Below are 21,634 nucleotides of genomic sequence, written 5' to 3'. Positions count from 1 at the left end.
TTGACAGTATTAGAGGAGGAATAAATCTGACACTTTTAGAGGAGGAATAAATCTGACACTTTTAGAGGAGGAATAAATCTGACACTTTTAGAGGAGGAATAAATCTGACACTTTTAGAGGAGGAATAAATCTGACACTTTTAGAGGAAGATTAAACTGACACTATGAGGCGCGGGGGCGATGACACCCGAAACTCTCTCTGTATTAGAAGAGGTACACACTACACTCCTGGCATCCTGTGTGGTACAATGTTTATCTTACTGTACCTGTGTGGTACAATGTTCATCTTACTGTACCTGTGTAGAACAATGTTCATCTTATTCTACCTGTGTAGTACAATGTTCATCTTATTGTTCCTGTGTAGTACAATGTTCATCTTACTGTACCTGTGTGGTACAATGTTCATCTTACTGTACCTGTGTGGTACAATGTTCATCTTATTCTACCTGTGTAGTACAATGTTCATCTTATTGTACCTGTGTAGTACAATGTTCATCTCACTGTACCTGTGTGGTACAATGTTCTTCTTACTGTACATGTGTAGCACAATGTTCATCTTACTGTACCTGTGTAGTACAATGTTCATCTTACTGTGCCTGTGTAGTACAATGTTCATCTTACTGTGCCTGTGTGGTACAATGTTCATCTTACTGTACCTGTGTGGTACAGTGTTCATCTTACTGTACCTGTGTAATACTATGTTCATCTTACTGTACCTGTGTGGTACAATGTTCATCTTATTGTACCTGTGTGGTACAATGTTCATCTTATTGTACCTGTGTGGTACAATGTTCATCTTATTGTACCTGTGTAGTACAATGTTGCAACCCCTGAATGGGTTGCAATATATATAATGTATATTATGATTATGAATATAATGTATATTACCTTTTCATATAATTTTATATTGCTTATATTTGCGATAATAGCTAAATCGTAAATTTATTGCTTTATATTATTATTTGACTGTTATGTTGTTAGGTAGGATGTAACATATTATGTGCTCAGTTCAAGTCTTGATTGTCTAACTACTGTAATTATCGCTTGTGGCTCTTTAGACTGCCGGCTTCTCGTTGTTGCTGGGCAGCAACCCACAGAGCTATCACGTGATCGAGGGGGGGGGGTGTCCTCACCTCGCCTGAAGTATTCAGTCTGGTCTAGACTCTCTTGGTGGTTGGACAGATTGTCTGTCTCATTATTCTTGTTAGTTCTGTAGAACTCTGTTCACAGAACGTTGTATAGACTTAGTGATTTTCGACGTTGTACTGAGGTTGTGTGTCACATAGACACTCGAAACATCTCAGGTCCTGAGTTGTAGCTTCTGACCTAATTTGTACTGGTATCTGTGTATTATCACAGTCGGGGATTTTCTTATGCTGAACTTAGATTCAGTAGTATGGGAGTTTTGGGACTTTTGTGGAGGATCTGCTGATGGTCCCTACTTAGTGTCGTCATATTATCTCCTTGTTCCTGATTCTGTGTCGCAGTTGCTTGTTATATTGCTATTGGGCTTAGCATTCTTTTTGTTGTTCAAGCAGACTGTTCTGATTGCCAGTTGGTCAAGAAGTTACTTTATGTGAGGACTTTGTCAGTCACTTGTTTAAGTCTAGTTGAGTCGTGAGACATAACGAACTACTTAGAGCACTTACACACATACATACTTACTTGTACATGTTTGTAATATCTTATTAAATGTTAATGTACCAGACGGTAATTAAGAATTATAAATGTGATATGTGCTTTCAGCACAATAATATTGAACTCGAGAGAAGTGATATTATTTTGATTACTGTGATTAATTTAATTTAATTTAATAATATACCTCTGGACTTAATAAATTTATTAAATTTTAATTTTCTCTAGTTAGTAGCCTACCAGTTGTAATCCTGAAGCACTATTGAATCATACTGAATTCTAATGGACAATTGGACAAGGATACTGACTACTTGTTACGAAAACCCAGTAACAGGCTGGATGCTAGAAGGGCAGTCCTTTCTAGTATTCACTGGAGATCTCTAAGCTTTTAGAATCGCGTTTTTTGTAACATACAATGCTCATCTTATTGTACCTGTGTAGTACAATGTTCATCTTACTGTACCTGTGTGGTACAATGTTCATCTTATTGTACCTGTGTAGTACAATGTTCATCTTATTGTACCTGTGTAGTACAATGTTCATCTTATTGTACCTGTGTAGTACAATGTTCATCTTATTGTACCTGTGTAGTACAATGTTCATCTTATTGTACCTGTGTGGTACAGTGTTCATCTTATTGTACCTGTGTAGTACAATGTTCATCTTACTGTACCTGTGTAGTACAGTGTTCATCTTACTGTACCTGTGTGGTACAATGTTCATCTTATTGTACCTGTGTGGTACAATGTTCATCTTACTGTACCTGTGTAGTACAATGTTCATCTTATTGTACCTGTGTAGTACAATGTTCATCTGATTGTACCTGTGTAGTACAATGCTCATCTTATTGTACCTGTGTAGTACAATGTTCATCTTATTGTACCTGTGTAGTACAGTGCTCATCTTACTGTACCTGTGTAGTACAGTGCTCATCTTACTGTACCTGTGTAGTACAATGCTCATCTTACTGTACCTGTGTAGTACAGTGCTCATCTTATTGTACCTGTGTAGTACAGTGTTCATCTTCCTGTACCTGTGTGGTACAATGTTAATCTTATTGTACCTGTGTAGTACATTGTTCATCTTACTGTACTTGTGTGGTACATTGTTCATCTTACTGTACTTGTGTGGTGCATTGTTCATATTACTTTACATGTGTGGTACATTGTTCATCTTACTGTACTTGTGTGGTACATTGTTCATCTTACTGGACCTGTGTGGTACATTGTTCGTCTTACTGTACTTGTGTGGTACAATGTTCATCTTATTATACCTATGTAGTACAATGTTCATCTTACTGTACTTGTGTGGTACAATGTTCATCTTACTGTAACTGGGTGGTACAATGTTCATCTTACTGTACCTGTGTGGTACAATGTTCATCTTATTATACCTATGTAGTACAATGTTCATCTTACTGTACTTGTGTGGTACAATGTTCATCTTACTGTACTTGTGTGGTACAATGTTCATCTTATTATACCTATGTAGTACAATGATCATCTTACTGTACTTGTGTGGTACAATGTTCATCTTATTATACCTATGTAGTACAATGTTCATCTTACTGTACTTGTGTGGTACAATGTTCATCTTACTGTAACTGGGTGGTACAATGTTCATCTTACTGTACCTGTGTGGTACAATGTTCATCTCATTGTACCTGTGTAGTACAATGTTCATCTTACTGTACCTGTGTAGTACAATGTTCTTCTTACTGTACATGTGTGGTACATTGTTCATCTTACTGTACCTGTGTGGTACATTGTTCATCTTACTTTACTTGTGTGGTACAATGTTCATCTTACTGTACCTGTGTAGTACAATGTTCTTCTTACTGTACCTGTGTGGTACAATGTTCATCTTACTGTACCTGTGTAGTACAATGTTCATCTTATTCTACCTGTGTAGTACAATATTCATCTTATTGTACCTGTGTAGTGCAATGTTCATCTTATTGTACCTGTGTGGTACAATGTTCATCTTACTGTACCTGTGTGGTACAATGTTCATCTTATTCTACCTGTGTAGCACAATGTTCATCTTATTGTACCTGTGTAGTACAATGTTCATCTTACTGTACCTGTGTGGTACAATGTTCTTACTGTACGTGTGTAGCACAATGTTCATCTTACTGTACCTGTGTAGTACAATGTTCATCTTACTGTGCCTGTGTGGTACAATGTTCATCTTACTGTACCTGTGTGGTACAATGTTCATCTTACTGTACCTGTGTAATACTATGTTCATCTTACTGTACCTGTGTGGTACAATGTTCATCTTATTGTACCTGTGTGGTACAATGTTCATCTTACTGTACCTGTGTAATACTATGTTCATCTTACTGTACCTGTGTGGTACAATGTTCATCTTACTGTACCTGTGTGGTACAATGTTCATCTTACTGTACCTGTGTAATACTATGTTCATCTTACTGTACCTGTGTGGTACAATGTTCATCTTATTGTACCTGTGTAGTACAATGTTGCAACCCCTGAATGGGTTGCAATATATATAATGTATATTATGATTATGAATATAATGGATATTACGTTTTCATATAATTTTATATTGCTTATATTTGCGATAATAGCTAAATCGTAAATGTATTGCTTTATATTATTATTTGACTGTTATGTTGTTAGGTAGGATGTAACATATTATGTGCTCAGTTCAAGTCTTGATTGTCTAACTACTGTAATTATCGCTTGTGGCTCGTTACTCTGCCGGCTTCTCGTTGTTGCTGGGCAGCAACCCACAGAGCTATCACGTGATCGAGGGGGGGGTGTCCTCACCTCGCCTGAAGTATTCAGTCTGGTCTAGACTCTCTTGGTGGTTGGACAGATTGTCTGTCTCATTATTCTTGTTAGTTCTGTAGAACTCTGTTCACAGAACATTGTATAGACTTAGTGATTTTCGACGTTGTACTGAGGTTGTGTGTCACATAGACACTCGAAACATCTCAGGTCCTGAGTTGTATCTTCTGACCTAATTTGTACTGGTATCTGTGTATTATCACAGTCGGGGATTTTCTTATGCTGAACTTAGATTCAGTAGTATGGGAGTTTTGTGACTTTTGTGGAGGATCTGCAGATGGTCCCTACTTAGTGTCGTTATATTATCTCCTTGTTCCTGATTCTGTGTCGCAGTTGCTTGTTATATTGCTATTGGGCTTAGCATTCTTTTTGTTGTTCAAGCAGACTGTTCTGATTGCCAGTTGGTCAAGAAGTTACTTTATGTGAGGACTTTGTCAGTCACTTGTTTAAGTCTAGTTGAGTCGTGAGACATAACGAACTACTTAGAGCACTTACACACATACATACTTACTTGTACATATTTGTAATATCTTATTAAATGTTAATGTACCAGACAGTACTTAAGAATTATAAATGTGATATGTGCTTTCAGCACAATAATATTGAACTCGAGAGAAGTGATATTATTTTGATTACTGTGATTAATTTAATTTAATTTAATAATATACCTCTAGACTTAATAAATTTATTAAATTTTTATTTTCTCTAGTTAGTAGCCTACCAGTTGTAATCCTGAAGCACTATTGAATCATACTGAATTCTAATGGATAATTGGACAAGGATACTGACTACTTGTTACGAAAACCCAGTAACAGGCTGGATGCTAGAAGGGCAGTTCTTTCTAGTATTCACTGGAGATCTCTAAGCTTTTAGAATCGCGTTTTTTGTAACATACAATGCTCATCTTATTGTACCTGTGTAGTACAATGTTCATCTTACTGTACCTGTGTGGTACAATGTTCATCTTATTGTACCTGTGTAGTACAATGTTCATCTTATTGTACCTGTGTAGTACAATGTTCATCTTATTGTACTTGTGTAGTACAATGTTCATCTTATTGTACCTGTGTAGTACAATGTTCATCTTATTGTACCTGTGTAGTACAATGTTCATCTCGTACCTGTGTAGTACAATGTTCATCTTATTGTACCTGTGTAGTACAATGTTCATCTTATTGTACCTGTGTAGTACAATGTTCATCTTATTGTACCTGTGTAGTACAATGTTCATCTTATTGTACCTGTGTAGTACAATGTTCATCTTATTGTACCTGTGTGGTACAATGTTCATCTCGTACCTGTGTAGTACAATGTTCATCTTATTGTACCTGCGTAGTACAATGCTCATCTTATTGTACCTGTGTAGTACAATGTTCATCTTATTGTACCTGTGTAGTACAGTGTTCATCTTACTGTACCTGTGTGGTACAATGTTCATCTCGTACCTGTGTAGTACAATGTTCATCTTATTGTACCTGCGTAGTACAATGTTCATCTTATTGTACCTGTGTAGTACAATGTTCATCTTACTGTACTTGTGTGATACATTGTTCATCTTACTGTACTTGTGTGGTACATTGTTCATATTACTGCACTTGTGTGGTACATTGTTCATCTCACTGCACTTGTGTGGTACATTGTTCATCTCACTGCACTTGTGTGGTACAATGTTTATCTTACTGTACCTGTGTGGTACAATGTTCATCTTACTGTAACTGTGTGGTACATTGTTCATCTTATTGTGCCTGTGTAGTACAATGTTCATCTTATTGTACCTGTGTAGTACTGTGTTCATCTTAATGTACCTGTGTAGTACAATGTTCATCTTACTGTACCTGTGTGGTACATTGTTCATCTTACTGTACCTGTGTGGTACATTGTTCATCTTATTGTACCTGTGTAGTACATTGTTCATCTTACTGTACCTGTGTGGAACAATGTTCATCTCATTGTACCTGTGTAGTACAATGTTCATCTTACTGTACCTGTGTAGTACAATGTTCATCTTACTGTACTTGTGTGGTACATTGTTCATCTTACTGTACTTGTGTGGTACATTGTTCATCTTACTGTACCTGTGTGGAACAATGTTCATCTCATTGTACCTGTGTAGTACAATGTTCATCTTACTGTACCTGTGTAGTACAATGTTCATCTTACTGTACTTGTGTGGTACATTGTTCATCTTACTGTACTTGTGTGGTACATTGTACATCTTACTGTACCTGTGTGGTACATTGTTTATCTTATTGTACCTGTATGGTACATTCTTCATCTTTCTGTACCTGTATAGTACAATGTTCATCTAACTGTACTTGTGTGGTACATTGTTCATCTTACTGTATCTGTGTGGTACAATGTTCATCTTAGTGTACCTGTGTGGTACATTGCTCATCTTGCTGTACCTTTGTGGTACCTTGTTCATCTTACTGCACCTGTGTGGTACAGTGATCATCTTACTGTACCTGTGTGGTACATTGTTCATCTTACTGTACCTGTGTGATACATTGTTCATCTTACTGTACCTGTGTGGCACATAGATCATCTTATTGTACCTGCGTGGTACATTGTTCATCTTACTGTACCTGTGTGGTGCATTGTTCATTTTACTGTACCTGTGTGGTACATTGTTCATCTTACTGTACCTGTGTGGTACATTGTTCATCTTACTGTACCTGTGTGGTACATTGTTCATCTTACTGTACCTGTATGGTGCAATATTCATCTTACTGTACCTGTGTGGTACAATGTTCATCTTACTGTACCTGTGTGGCACAATGTTCATCTTACTGTACCTGTGTGGTACATTGTTCATCTTCCTGTACCTGTGTGGTACAATGTTCATCTTACTGTACCTGTGTGGTACAATGTTCATCTTACTGTAACTGTGTGGTACATTGTTCATGTTACTGTACCTGTGTGGTACATTGTTCATCTTGCTGTACCTGTGTGGTACAATATTCATCTTACTGTACCTGTGTGGTACAATGTTCATCTTACTGTACCTGTGTGGTACAATGTTCATCTTTCTGTGCCTGTGTGATACAATGTTCATCTTAGTGTACCTGTGTGGTACATTGTTCATCTTGCTGTACCTGTGTGGTACAATATTCATCTTACTGTACCTGTGTGGTACAATATTCATCTTACTGTACCTGTGTGGTACAATGTTCATCTTACTGTACCTGTGTGGTACAGTGTTCATCTTACTGTACCTGTGTGGTACAGTGTTCATCTTACTGTACCTGTGTGGTACAGTGTTCATCTTACTGTACCTGTGTGGTACAGTGTTCATCTTACTGTACATGTATGGTACAATGTTCATCTTACTGTACCTGTGTGGTACAGTGTTCATCTTACTGTACCTGTGTTGTACAGTGTTCATCTTACTGTACCTGTGTGGTACATTGTTCATCTTACTGTACCTGTGTGGTACAGTGTTCATCTTACTGTACCTGTGTGGTACAGTGTTCATCTTACTGTACCTGTGTGGTACAGTGTTCATCTTACTGTACCTGTGTGGTACAGTGTTCATCTTACTGTACCTGTGTGGTACAGTGTTCATCTTACTGTACCTGTGTGGTACAGTGTTCATCTTACTGTACCTGTGTGGTACAGTGTTCATCTTACTGTACCTGTGTGGTACAGTGTTCATCTTACTGTACCTGTGTGGTACAATTTTCATCTTACTGTACCTGTGTGGTACATTGTTCATCTTACTGTACCTGTGTGGTACAAAGTTCATCTTACTGTACCTGTGTGGTACAGTGTTCATCTTACTGTACCTGTGTGGTACAATGTTCATCTTACTGTACCTGTGTGGTACATTGTTCATCTTCCTGTACCTGTGTGGTACAATGTTCATCTTACTGTACCTGTGTGGTACAATGTTCATCTTACTGTACCTGTGTGGTACATTGTTCATGTTACTGTACCTGTGTGGTACATTGTTCATCTTGCTGTACCTGTGTGGTACAATATTCATCTTACTGTACTTGTGTGGTACATTGTTCATCTTACTGTATCTGTGTGGTACAATGTTCATCTTACTGTACCTGGGTGGTACATTGTTCATCTTGCTGTACCTTTGTGGTACCTTGTTCATCTTACTGCACCTGTGTGGTACATTGATCATCTTACTGTACCTTTGTGGTACATTGTTCATCTTACTGTACCTGTGTGATACATTGTTCATCTTACTGTACCTGTGTGGCACATAGATCATCTTATTGTACCTGCGTGGTACATTGTTCATCTTACTGTACCTGTGTGGTGCATTGTTCATTTTACTGTACCTATGTGGTACATTGTTCATCTTACTGTACCTGTGTGGTACATTGTTCATCTTACTGTACCTGTGTGGTACATTGTTCATCTTACTGTACCTGTATGGTGCAATATTCATCTTACTGTACCTGTGTGGTACAATGTTCATCTTACTGTACCTGTGTGGCACAATGTTCATCTTACTGTACCTGTGTGGTACATTGTTCATCTTCCTGTACCTGTGTGGTACAATGTTCATCTTACTGTACCTGTGTGGTACAATGTTCATCTTACTGTACCTGTGTGGTACATTGTTCATGTTACTGTACCTGTGTGGTACATTGTTCATCTTGCTGTACCTGTGTGGTACAATATTCATCTTACTGTACCTGTGTGGTACAATGTTCATCTTACTGTACCTGTGTGGTACAATGTTCATCTTTCTGTGCCTGTGTGATACAATGTTCATCTTAGTGTACCTGTGTGGTACATTGTTCATCTTGCTGTACCTGTGTGGTACAATATTCATCTTACTGTACCTGTGTGGTACAATATTCATCTTACTGTACCTGTGTGGTACAATGTTCATCTTACTGTACCTGTGTGGTACAGTGTTCATCTTACTGTACCTGTGTGGTACAGTGTTCATCTTACTGTACCTGTGTGGTACAGTGTTCATCTTACTGTACCTGTGTGGTACAGTGTTCATCTTACTGTACCTGTATGGTACAATGTTCATCTTGTACCTGTGTGGTACAGTGTTCATCTTACTGTACCTGTGTGGTACAGTGTTCATCTTACTGTACCTGTGTGGTACAGTGTTCATCTTACTGTACCTGTGTGGTACAGTGTTCATCTTACTGTACCTGTGTGGTACAGTGTTCATCTTACTGTACCTGTGTGGTACAGTGTTCATCTTACTGTACCTGTGTGGTACAGTGTTCATCTTACTGTACCTGTGTGGTACAGTGTTCATCTTACTGTACCTGTGTGGTACAGTGTTCATCTTACTGTACCTGTGTGGTACAGTGTTCATCTTACTGTACCTGTGTGGTACAGTGTTCATCTTACTGTACCTGTGTGGTACAATGTTCATCTTACTGTACCTGTGTGGTACATTGTTCATCTTACTGTACCTGTGTGGTACATTGTTCATCTTACTGTACCTGTGTGGTACAATGTTCATCTTACTGTACCTGTGTGGTACAATGTTCATCTTACTGTACCTGTGTGGTACATTGTTCATCTTACTGTACCTGTGTGGTACAGTGTTCATCTTACTGTACCTGTGTGGTACAGTGTTCATCTTACTGTACCTGTGTGGTATATTGTTCATCTTACTGTACCTGTGTGGTACATTGTTCATCTTACTGTACCTGTGTGGTACATTATTCATCTTACTGTACCTGTGTGGTACAGTGTTCATCTTACTGTACATTTGTGGTACAATGTTCATCTTACTGTACCTGTGTGGTACAGTGTTCATCTTACTGTACCTGTGTGGTACAGTGTTCATCTTACTGTACCTGTGTGGTACAATGTTCATCTTACTGTACCTGTGTGGTACAGTGTTCATCTTACTGTACCTGTGTGGTACAATGTTCATCTTACTGTACCTGTGTGGTACAGTGTTCATCTTACTGTACCTGTGTGGTACAGTGTTCATCTTACTGTACCTGTGTGGTACATTGTTCATCTTACTGTACCTGTGTGGTACATTGTTCATCTTACTGTACCTGTGTGGTACATTGTTCATCTTACTGTACCTGTGTGGTACAGTGTTCATCTTACTGTACCTGTGTGGTACATTGTTCATCTTACTGTACCTGTGTGGTACATTGTTCATCTTACTGTACCTGTGTGGTACAGTGTTCATCTTACTGTACCTGTGTGGTACATTGTTCATCTTACTGTACCTGTGTGGTACAGTATTTATCTTACCGTACCTGTGTGGTACAGTGTTCATCTTACTGTACCTGTGTGGTACAGTGTTCATCTTACTGTACCTGTGTGGTACAGTGTTCATCTTACTGTACCTGTGTGGTACAATGTTCATCTTATATAAATAACAAAAAAAGGCACGATCTCTTTCGTACAGACTTAGGGAGCACAAAAATAGTGTTAGGCTTGCCGACACTAACAATGCTCTTTTCTGTCACGTCAGAGATCACAGCCATCCTATAGACTGGTCTTCTGCTAAACTGTCTTCCCTACTTCCAACTTTAACAGTCGCCGTCTTGTTGAATCCTCTCTAATACACAACTTTCCTTGTATGAACCTTAGTCGTGGCTTCGTCTCTGTAAATGCCTTCCTCTCCCACTACATTGTAAAATGCTCCAAACTTCAGAACACCCGTGACTTAACCTGATTCCTCATTTTCTTCTTCTCCCTCTTCCCCTTTCCTTTTTTTTCTTTTTTTGTCTTTCTTCTATCGCGTGTTTCTGTTCCTTCATTATTTATTTCATCTCTTCTCCTTCCCCCCACCTCTGTGCACTTGCTCTCCCTCTGTGGGCACCTAGCTCCCTTGCAGTGCTCCCCTGTCTTTATATTTGACTGGCTCCTCCTCTTGAGTTCCCCACTACTACCACTACTACTACTACTACTACTACTACTACTACTACTGCTACTACTACTACTACTACTACTACTACTACTACTACTACTACTACTACTACTACCACTACTACTACTACTACTACTACTACTACTACTACTACTACTACTACCACCACCACTACCTCTTCCTGCCTATATATAGCCGTCCTGCTCCACTTCTGGTTAGTGTGACTTTGTAAATGGTCCAAGTCGGACCGAAACGTCGTCGTAAGCTCCTCTCTTCTATGTGCGGGTTATTTGTGTAATGTTCATCTTAGTGTACCTGTGTGGTACAATATATATCTTAGTGTACCTGTGTGGTACAATGTTCATCTTACTGTACCTGTGTGGTACAATGTTCATCTTACTGTACCTGTGTGGTACAGTGTTCATCTTACTGTACCTGTGTGGTACATTGTTCATCTTACTGTACCTGTGTGGTACAATGTTCATCTTACTGTACCTGTGTGGTACAGTGTTCATCTTACTGTACCTGTGTTGTACATTGTTCATCTTACTGTACCTGTGTTGTACATTGTTCATCTTACTGTACCTGTGTGGTACATTGTTCATCGTACAACCAACATCTTGACGGTTTGGTTGTGAGTTGGACGCAACATGTGTGTAAGTGACGTAACAACTGCTGCTCCTGCTCGCAACACCTGCTGCCCCTGCTCACAACACCTGCTGCTTCTGCTCACAACACCTGCTGCTCCTGCTCACTTAGCAGGACATATGTACTTGAGAGTTAGTTCCTTATTATGGGTTGCTTCCTGGAGATGGGGAAGCCAAGTGCATCTTGGGAAGCCAGATGTATTTCACTCACCTCGTGATCACAGAAAGGTGCCCCCGTGTTGTATAACCCTAGCCCTCTCTACCTCAATATACGTGAATGAAATAGTGCAGAGTGGGGCATATCTAAGCCACGTCTACGGCCCTATGCTGCACATTCTGCAAGATTGATGGACTGAACACATTGACTCCAGGCTGAGGGACTGATTACCTCAAACTCCTCCTCTCTTTACACCTTCCTGCTTTGTATTGGACTGATGAAGCCACTGTGTAGCGAAACGTTTCCTCAATAAAGATTCCCATATGTTGCATAAGTGTCTCAATCTTCAACTTATCGGTTTTCAAAATCATTCATCACAACAGTCAAATCTCGTTGAATATATGCAACCAACCAGATTAATTAAGGAGTTATCACTTGGAAACTATTGCCCAATGTCGTCAACAAAAATGGCAGCTTTGCATGCACACAGCTGTGAATTAGTTCAACGTTTGCATTAGGAACCACCGACTTCGAAGCCAAACTGAAGAGGCTTTCTTTTGTTATCTGAGGGAGATTAATATCCTAAAATATACCAGTACAGTAAGTTTGAAGTCGTTAGTAAGTTATATTATGAAGTTATCATGGTTGACGGGTGAAGCCAGGTGGGTGAGGCACGGGTGAAGCCAGGTGGGTGAGGCACGGGTGAAGCCAGGTGGGTGAGGCACGGGTGAAGCCAGGTGGGTGAGGCACGGGTGAAGCCAGGTGGGTGAGGCACGGGTGAAGCCAGGTGGGTGAGACACGGGTGAAGCCAGGTGGGTGAGACACGGGTGAAGCCAGGTGGGTGAGACACGGGTGAAGCCAGGTGGGTGAGGCACGGGTGAAGCCAGGTGGGTGAGACACGGTTGAAGCCAGGTGGGTGAGGCACGGGTGAAGCCGGGTGGGTGAGGCACGGGTGAAGCCAGGTGGGTGAGGCACGAGTGAAGCCAGGTGGGTGAGGCACGGGTGAAGCCAGGTGGGTGAGGCACGAGTGAAGCCAGGTGGGTGAGGCACGGGTGAAGCCAGGTGGGTGAGGCACGGGTGAAGCCAGGTGGGTGAGGCACGGGTGAAGCCAGGTGGGTGAGGCACGGGTGAAGCCAGGTGGGTGAGGCACGGGTGAAGCCAGGTGGGTGAGGCACGGGTGAAGCCAGGTGGGTGAGGCACGGGTGAAGCCAGGTGGGTGAGGCACGGGTGAAGCCAGGTGGGTGAGGCACGGGTGAAGCCAGGTGGGTGAGGCACGGGTGAAGCCAGGTGGGTGAGGCACGGGTGAAGCCAGGTGGGTGAGACACGGGTGAAGCCAGGTGGGTGAGACACGGGTGAAGCCAGGTGGGTGAGACACGGGTGAAGCCAGGTGGGTGAGGCACGGGTGAAGCCAGGTGGGTGAGGCACGGGTGAAGCCAGGTGGGTGAGGCACGAGTGAAGCCAGGTGGGTGAGGCACGGGTGAAGCCAGGTGGGTGAGGCACGAGTGAAGCCAGGTGGGTGAGGCACGGGTGAAGCCAGGTGGGTGAGGCACGGGTGAAGCCAGGTGGGTGAGGCACGGGTGAAGCCAGGTGGATGAGGCACGGGTGAAGCCAGGTGGATGAGGCACGGGTGAAGCCAGGTGGATGAGGCACGGGTGAAGCCAGGTGGATGAGGCACGGGTGAAGCCAGGTGGATGAGGCACGGGTGAAGCCAGTTGGATGAGGCACGGGTGAAGCCAGGTGCATGAGGCACGGGTGAAGCCAGGTGGATGAGGCACTGGTGAAGCCAGGTGGATGAGGCACTGGTGAAGCCAGGTGGATGAGGCACGGGTGAAGCCAGGTGGGTGAGGCACGGGTGAAGCCAGGTGAGTGAGGCACGGGTGAAGCCAGGTGGATGAGGCACGGGTGAAGCTAGGTGGGTGAGGCACGGGTGAAGCCTGGTGAGTGAGGCACGGGTGAAGCCAGGTGGATGAGGCACGGGTGAAGCCAGGTGGATGAGGCACGGGTGAAGCCAGGTGGGTGAGGCACGGGTGAAGCCAGGTGGGTGAGGCACGGGTGAAGCCAGGTGGATGAGGCACGGGTGAAGGCAGGTGGATGAGGCACGGGTGAAGCCAGGTGGATGAGGCACGGGTGAAGCCAGGTGGATGAGGCACGGGTGAAGCCAGGTGGATGAGGCACGGGTGAAGCCAGGTGGGTGAGGCACGGGTGAAGCCAGGTGGATGAGGCACGGGTGAAGCCAGGTGGATGAGGCACGGGTGTAGCCAGGTGGATGAGGCACGGGTGAAGCCAGGTGGATGAGGCACGGGTGAAGCCAGGTGGGTGAGGCACGGGTGAAGCCAGGTGGGTGAGGCACGGGTGAAGCCAGGTGGATGAGGCACGGGTGAAGCCAGGTGGATGAGGCACGGGTTAAGCCAGGTGGATGAGGCACGGGTGAAGCCAGGTGGGTGAGGCACGGGTGAAGCCAGGTGGGTGAGGCATGGGTGAAGCCAGGTGGATGAGGCACGGGTGAAGCCAGGTGGATGAGACACGGGTGAAGCCAGGTGGATGAGGCACGGGTTAAGCCAGGTGGATGAGGCACGGGTGAAGCCAGGTGGGTGAGGCACGGGTGAAGCCAGGTGGGTGAGGCATGGGTGAAGCCAGGTGGATGAGGCACGGGTGAAGCCAGGTGGATGAGGCACGGGTTAAGCCAGGTGGATGAGGCACGGGTGAAGCCAGGTGGATGAGGCACGGGTTAAGCCAGGTGGATGAGGCACGGGTGAAGCCAGGTGGGTGAGGCACGGGTGAAGCCAGGTGGGTGAGGCATGGGTGAAGCCAGGTGGATGAGGCACGGGTGAAGCCAGGTGGATGAGACACGGGTGAAGCCAGGTGGGTGAGGCACGGGTGAAGCCAGGTGGGTGAGGCACGGGTGAAGCCAGGTGGATGAGGCACGGGTGAAGCCAGGTGGATGAGACACGGGTGAAGCCAGGTGGGTGAGGCACGGGTGAAGCCAGGTGGATGAGACACGGGTGAAGCCAGGTGGGTGAGGCACGGGTGAAGCCAGGTGGATGAGACACGGGTGAAGCCAGGTGGGTGAGGCACTCTCAATTTATTGCATGGAAATAGGTACCTCAGTTTCCCCAGTTCCTTTATTATTATGAACAACTTGAAGCTTAACACTGGAAAAAATCATCCCAATTATTTGTATAAGTCTGACCAGTATTTAAGGTTTAAGTAAGTATACATGTAAGTAATTAGGTACCTTTAATTTACACTTTGAATACTTAACATAATTTTTGTATACATGTAAGTAATTAGGTACCTTTAATTTACACTTTGAATACTTAACATAATTTTTGTATACATGTAAGTAATTAGGTACCTTTAATTTACACTTTGAATACTTAACATAATTTTTGTATACATGTAAGTAATTAGGTACCTTTAATTTACACTTTGAATACTTAACATAATTTTTGTATACATGTAAGTAATTAGGTACCTTTAATTTACACTTTGAATACTTAACATAATTTTTGTATACATGTAAGTAATTAGGTACCTTTAATTTACACTTTGAATACTTAACATAATTTTTGTATACATGTAAGTAATTAGGTACCTTTAATTTACACTTTGAATACTTAACATAATTTTTGTATACATGTAAGTAATTAGGTACCTTTAATTTACACTTTGAATACTTAACATAATTTTTGTATACATGTAAGTAATTAGGTACCTTTAATTTACACTTTGAATACTTAACATAATTTTTGTATACATGTAAGTAATTAGGTACCTTTAATTTACACTTTGAATACTTAACATAATTTTTGTATACATGTAAGTAATTAGGTACCTTTAATTTACACTTTGAATACTTAACATAATTTTTGTATACATGTAAGTAATTAGGTACCTTTAATTTACACTTTGAATACTTAACATAATTTTTGTATACATATAAGTAATTAGGTACCTTTAATTTACACTTTGAATACTTAACATAATTTTTGTTTTACAATCTTGAGATGTTATATACACATAGAAGAACATTATATAGATCAAACTTAACATATATCAGTCAAGTCAAACATTGTATTTTATTTCTGACCTCAAGAAATATTCTCAAGTCATTTCACAGAAATTAATTTGATTAATAAAATGGCTAAGTAAATAATTTTCTCCACCTAAAATCAATGCGAAAACCACTTTGAGGAAAATACATCAGCACTTAAAGTTTGCAGTCGATCAGAAGATGCATTCTCCAGGTACTGAACAGCACCCAGCAATGTACATACACACACACACACACACACACACACACACACACACACACACACACACACACACACACACACACACACACACACACACACACACACACAGTAGGGACAGCGAGCTCGCTAGTCACGCCGTCGGTGCTCCGGGAATTTAAGTGTTTTTGAGGGCTACCTAAGTGTTCTGCAAGGGTTGCTAAGTGTGTCAGGGTAGTGAACAATCCTAGAAGGGTTTTTTTTAATTGTCTGAGCCACATAAGTGTGGGGAGAGCCACAATTTTGTAAGTGATCTGGAAAATAAAAGCGTTGTGGTGCAGGCTAGTGTGTAAGGCGGCGTTGCCAAGTGTCACCCAAGAAATGTAATAAAGTGAAACAATCGTGTGACCAGTGAAAGAAATACAGTGAATAGGGTACATTATTAACGAGAAGAAATTGAGGTGCATCTACGCCAGGACGTACATCGAGCTGGATCTACGCCAGGACGTCACATCGACCTGGACAATCTACAGTGCTACAGCTGCACTACAAGTACTGTATCACCTATGAGTGGTTGTTTGGGTGTGGGGTTCAGGTTCCAATTAATCGCCAAGCTGAATGTGAATGGTCTAACTCTCATAGCACGATAAAGAATAGGCACTCAAGTATTCAATAAGGTTTAGCAAATGGTAATCCATTGAACAAGGCGATTAACTCACTATAAGCAGGTCGAGCATAGGCAACACTGTAAGGGTGGGAGTCAGGTCACAAGAGGTTGTGGACACAAGCGACAACTGAGAATCTACATTACACTCCAAGCACAAGCCACCTACTTTTCAGACACATAATAAACCCACACATAATTCGACACATAATTACACACACACACACACACACACACACACACACACACACACACACACACACACACACACACACACACACACACACACACACACACACACATCACACACATACACATATATACACACACATACACAAACACACACACACACACACACACACACACACACACACACACACACACACACGCCCACATACACACACCCACATACACACATACACACACACACACACACACACACATACACACACACACACACTGTAAGTGCCGGTAAGTCCCAGGAGGTTGGGGGTCAGGTCACAAGAAGGTGTGGGCAGCCAAGGACCACTGAGACTTACCTTAAATGCACAAGCCTTTCAGTACATAATAAACCCACACATAATTCCACACACAATTACACACAAAATTACACACACACACACACACACACACACACACACACACACACACACACACACACACACACACACACACACACACACACACACACACATATCCAGACACACATACACTCCCCCCTCACCACCGACATCTCACTACTTCCCCTGATCCCTCCCCTCCCTCGATCACCCTCCCCTCCCCCATTCACCCTCCCCTCCCATGTTCACCCTAAACCCTCCCCACCCCTCCCCACTCAGCTCCCACATAGCCACAGTTCCTCCACTACTTCACCCCCCCCACACTCTGACATACACACTACTAACCTAACATACAGAACTACATAGGTTTCCACTCTGAGGCAATCAGGATAAAACAAAAATGGGTTGCCAGAGAACAACAAGAAAAACCAAGGGACAGGAGGAGGAAAATGCAAAGGAAGATTGGGCAGCAGAGCTCATAAAAAGGGATCATGAATGGGAAAAGAAACTAGAAGAACTTAGCATGAGAATGGAAGAGAGGATAGATATGGAAAGCAGGAAGTGTCCCGGAGGTGCATGTCAAAGCAGCAGAAGCTAGGATACAGAGTTTAGAGGACGAATTGAAAAATCTGAAACAGCCTAAAGAACTAAAGAACATTTTGGGATTGACAACACAGACTGCTACCTCAGCCACAAATAAGGGGACTGTAGGGAAAGAAGGGGCACAACTGCATGGAGATGCTCTATCAGAGGAGACTGTAGCAAATGAAAGAGTTAAGCTTTATGTGGAGGCCCTAACAGACAACAACAGAGCCCAAGGAAAGCCGAGAAGGGAAAATGACAGGCCACTGAGCCCAAGTACATTAGCCAGTGAAACTGATGAAAGGAAAGCTGCAGTGGAGGAAACCAAATTAAATGAGGGGATACACAGGGATATGCAGTGGGAGAATGAAAGGGTGAGGTCAGTCTTTGTGTATGGGCTCCAGGAAGTCGAAGGGGAAACATATGAAGCAAGAAAACAAGGGGAAAAAAAGCAATTGAAAGCATCATGAAAGCAATAGGAGAAGACGATATGACCCAGCTGGAAAATTTTCAGAGAATAGGGGGGTTTGTAAAAAAAAGAACCCAGCCAGTGAGAGTGACCTTCAAGGCAGAAGTGACTCGGACCAGGATCCTGCAGGAGAAAGCACGATTAAGGGACATGACGGCATACAGGAAGGTGTATCTCGACCACGACAGAACACAAGAAGAAAGGAAGAAACTGAGAGAGATGGTACAAAGGCGAAAGGAGGAAAGAGAGGGGATGGAGAAGACAGACAGGAGATCCCAGACCCAAGAAGAAGATCAAATACAGCCTCCCTCACAACTTACTATAGAAGCCTCCCAACCAGGTCAACCCCAGTGCAACCAAACACTCTAAATCAAAACACCCATGCCACATCCAATGCCCCCACCCACTACATTACAAACTTCACCCCCACAGCAACAACCCATAGTTCCTTACCAGGTCTCCCACTTCCCCAACCCCAATATACTTCCCAGACCACAGTCTTAGAAAAGAAGTTGAAGGTGTGGTATACAAATGCAGATGGAATAACAAACAAGTATGAGGAGTGGCACGAAAGAATCAAAGAGACATCCCCAGACATAATAGCACTCACAGAAACAAAACTCACCAGAATAATAACAGATTCAATCTTTCCATCCGGATATCAAATCCTCAGGAAAGACAGAAGGAGGAGAGGGGGAGGAGGAGTTGCACTGCTCATTAAAAACCAGTGGGGTTTTGAGAAAATGGAAGGAATGGATGGCATGGGCGAAAGGGTCTACTTAGTAGGAACAATCCAGTCTGAGGGACATAAGGTGATAATTGCAGTAATGTACAACCCACCACAGAACTGCAGGAGGCCAAGAGAAGAATACGATGAGAGCAACAGAGCAATGATCGACACACTAGCCGAGGTGGCCAGGAGAGCACACATGGGGGGAGCAAAGTTACTAGTTATGGGTGATTTCAATCACAAGGAGATTGACTGGGAAAACCTGGAGCCCCATGGGGGTCCCGAAACATGGAGAGCCAAGATGATGGATGTGGTACTGGAGAACCTCATGCATCAACATGTTAGAGACACTACCAGAGAGAGAGGAGAGGATGAACCAGCAAGGTTGGACCTTGTATTCACCATGAGTAGTTCGGACATCGAGGGTATCATGTATGAAAGGCCCCTGGGAGCTAGCGATCATGTGGTTCTGTGCTTCGACTACATAGTTGAGCTCCAAGTGGAGAGAGTAGCAGGAATAGGCTGGGAAAAACCAAACTACAAAAGGGGGAACTACTCAGGCATGAGGAACTTCCTTCAAGACATTCAGTGGGAGAGGGAACTGACAGGAAAACCAGTACAAGAAATGGTGGACTATGTAGCAACAAAATGCAAGGAGGCAGAGGAGTGGTTTGTTCCCAAGGGAAACAGAAATAATGGGAAGAACAGAACGAGTCCTTGGTTCACCCAAAGGTGTAGGGAGGCAAAAACTAGGTGTACTAGAGAATGGAAAAGGTACAGAAGAGAGAGAACTCAGGAAAATAAAGAAATCAGCCGAAGAGCCAGAAACGAATATGCACAGATAAGAAGGGAGGCTCAGAGACAATATGAAAATGACATAGCATCAAAAGTAAAGACTGACCCGAAGCTGTTGTACAGCCACATCAGGAGGAAAACAACAGTCAAGGACCAGGTAATCAGACTGAGGAAGGGTGATGGGGAATTCACAAGAAACGACCGAGAGGTATGTCAGGAGCTCAACACAAGATTTAAAGAGGTATTTACAGTGGAAACCAGTAGGACTCCAAGAAATCAGAACAGGGGGGCACACCAGCAAGTGCTGGATGAGGTACATATAGCCAAGGAGGAGGTGAAGAAGCTGCTATGCGAACTTGACACCTCAAAGGCGGTGGGACCAGACAACATCTCTCCATGGGTCCTTAAAGAGGGAGCAGAGATATTGTGTGAGCCATTAACAAAGATCTTCAACACATCATTTGAAACTGGGCAACTCCCTGAGGTATGGAAAATGGCAAATGTAGTCCCAATTTTTAAAAAGGGAGACAGACATGAGGCACTAAACTACAGACCTGTATCACTAACGTGTATAGTATGCAAGGTCATGGAGAAGATCATCAGGAGGAGAGTGGTGGGGCACCTGGAAAGAAACAAGTGTATAATTCACAACCAGCACGGTTTCAGGGAAGGAAAATCCTGTGTCACAAACCTACTAGAGTTTTATGACAAGGTGACAGAAGTAAGACAAAAGAGAGAGGGGTGGATCGACTGCGTATTTTTGGACTGCAAGAAAGCCTTCGACACAGTTCCTCACAAGAGGTTACTGCAAAAGCTAGAGGACCAGGCACACATAACAGGAAAGGCACTGCAATGGATCAGAGAATATCTGACCAGGAGGCAACAACGAGTCATGGTACGCGACGAGGTGTCAGAGTGGGCGCCTGTGACAAGCGGGGTTCCACAGGGGTCAGTCCTAGGACCTGTGCTGTTCTTGGTATACGTGAACGACATAACGGAAGGGATAGACTCAGAAGTGTCCTTGTTTGCAGATGATGTGAAGTTAATGAGAAGAATCAAATCGGATGAGGATCAGGCAGGACTACAAAGAGACCTGGACAGGCTACAAGCCTGGTCCAGCAACTGGCTCCTTGAATTTAACCCTGCCAAATGCAAAGTCATGAAGATTGGGGAAGGGCAAAGAAGACCGCAGACACAATATAGTTTAGATGGCCAAAGACTGCAAACCTCACTCAAGGAAAAAGATCTGGGGGTGAGTATAACACCGAGGATATCTCCTGAGGCGCACATCAATCAGATAAATGCTGCAGCATACGGGCGCCTGGCAAACCTACGGATAGCGTTCCGATACCTCAGTAAGGATTCGTTTAAGACTCTGTATACCATCTACGTCAGGCCCATACTGGAGTATGCAGCACCAGTTTGGAATCCACACCTAGTCAAGCACGTCAAGAAATTAGAGAAAGTGCAAAGGTTTGCAACAAGACTAGTCCCAGAGCTACGGGGATTGTCCTATGAA

This window comes from Cherax quadricarinatus, chromosome 23 (assembly GCF_038502225.1).
Source record: "Cherax quadricarinatus isolate ZL_2023a chromosome 23, ASM3850222v1, whole genome shotgun sequence".
NCBI lineage: Eukaryota > Metazoa > Arthropoda > Malacostraca > Decapoda > Parastacidae > Cherax > Cherax quadricarinatus.
Note: the sequence above shows the minus strand (reverse complement) of the source record.